This window comes from Seriola lalandi, unplaced genomic scaffold, assembly GCF_002814215.2.
Source record: "Seriola lalandi dorsalis isolate HSWRI2012SDOR001 ecotype SW California unplaced genomic scaffold, Sedor1 jcf7180002046327, whole genome shotgun sequence".
Classification (NCBI taxonomy): Eukaryota; Metazoa; Chordata; class Actinopteri; order Carangiformes; family Carangidae; genus Seriola; species Seriola lalandi.
This window is the reverse complement of record NW_019516894.1, coordinates 1-1,905: the sequence shown is the minus strand read 5'-3', so window position 1 is coordinate 1,905 and position 1,905 is coordinate 1. Positions and strand designations below refer to the sequence as shown.

At 40.6% G+C, this 1,905-nt stretch overlaps 1 long non-coding RNA gene across 1 annotated transcript; it reads left to right on the top strand.

Moving 5' to 3' along the window:
* The first annotated feature begins 1 nt into the window (after position 1).
* LOC147819806 (uncharacterized) lies at positions 2-1,799 on the top strand. The gene is made up of 2 exons (XR_015436388.1): positions 2-66; positions 1,756-1,799. It is a non-coding gene; the product is annotated as an uncharacterized LOC147819806 (long non-coding RNA).
* The last annotated feature ends 106 nt before the right edge of the window (positions 1,800-1,905 follow it).

Genomic DNA, 1,905 nt, shown 5'->3' with positions numbered 1-1,905 from the left:
GCTCGGCTGGCCAGGGTGCAGAACGCCCTGAGCACCGTGGACCAGCACACAGATGCTGAGGAGAAGGTGAGGGACCAAAATTTTTTTTTTTTTTTTTTTTTTGGGGAGGGTGAGTGGGTTCATAAATTAGGTCTTGAGGTTCGGCTGCATTTTTGTATGCTATTAGAAACAGCTTGGAAAACTTGAAACTTTCTGTGGATGGGTAATACATTTCAGTGAGGTATTAATTGGTTTAATTTTTTGCAGTTGCATAATTGTCTGATCGTAATGCAGCTGCCAGCAGGGATTGTTATGAAAACTCTGCTTGTTGGTGCATTCAGTGACCCTCCAAAATCGGAGATTTATGCCTAATCCTTTAATTTTTGGCTTTGTTTGTCTTTTTTTTCTTCCTGCCAGAATGACCAATGAGCACAGTGTTTTTAGTAACCAGTTTTCAAAAACACTGATTATTCACATCTCGCACAAGCTGTAAAACTCTGTCCATAAATATATGAATCTAATTTAAATTTATCACCACTGCCCTTTGTGCCTCTGTGCCTCTTACCCCTGAAGTTGTTTACTCATACACACTAATGCATGCGAGTAAAGCAAGCATCCTGTCAGCGAGTGCTCTTCGTGGAACATATCGTCATGTAACTTTGCGGATCTCATGATTCACTGCAGCTCATTTAGAGCTTCTGGCGAAAAGACGACTGCGGCTGGCTGCTCCCATGCCCCAGCTATAGTCCCATTCTGTTTACTTAAGAACTGCAAACATGCCACTTGGGAAAAGTTGAAGGGCGACATTAATGGAGTCAAGGTTTCTCGCTATGTGGAATTCAAAAAATGCTGTCAGGTTTATCTGAGTTTAATTGGCCATTTTTGGCTTATCTGTGTTTGAGCCCGAAGATTTATCAGACATTTGACGATAATTTCTCACATACTGCAGTTTGATAAGGCTGCACTTAAAGAGTTTGTGTCCAAGTGGTTTGATATATTGAGAAATAATTACATGCATTTCAACATGCACCTGAAGGAGCTACCATTCACTAAAATATGTTTACTGCAAGTTCTTTAGGTCTTTATTTCAAATACAGTTGTATTTACTTTCAAAGTCTCTAAGATCATTGTGTCACAGGATCTGACCTCAGCTCTGTGTCCTCTCTGAATATCCTGTTTGATTGTGTGTCCCAATATTTTCAGCATCATTTTATGTTTGCATGAATGCATTGGATTTCTAGATTTTTCTCCTGAAAGGGTTCTTTGTTAATTTGTCCATCTGTAAAAGCCCGGCTGGACGTGCTGCATACTGAGGGCTTATTAGAGGCTCATTTGTTTTCTTGCTGTTATCAGCAACGCTGGTATTTACACTGACTCACCGAAACTCCAGCCCGGTTTCGATGACATTTGTATCTACCCTGCCCTCTGTTGACACAAGGAAACACTGCGCCTCCTGACCTGTGGCTGTTTTAAACTATAAACTATAATTGTACAACTTTCACAGGTTGAGTGACGTATTACCTTTTAAATTTAAATAAAAAAATATAATCCAAAAATTGTGGTTAAAAATATAAAGCTTTTTGACGTGATACATTTTCAGATTTTCTATTACATGTCTTGATATTCTGTCCTTTTTGTCAGCTTGGTACACATTACTGAACATTCTACATATTCTACAATATTATACATAACAACTTGCACCAGAATATGGCTGAATAAAATCTACATCCGGTATAATTAATCTCCTTTGTCCTCTCCCTTCATCTCTCCACTCAGCAATCTCTGGACAGTCGCCACCGTCTGCTGTGCAAACAGAGGGAGGACGCCAAAGATCTGAAGGATAACCTGGACCGGAGAGAGAACCTGGTCTCCACCTTCCTGTCACGCCAGCTGTCCTCCGAGCAGCTGCAGGACTACCGGCGCTTC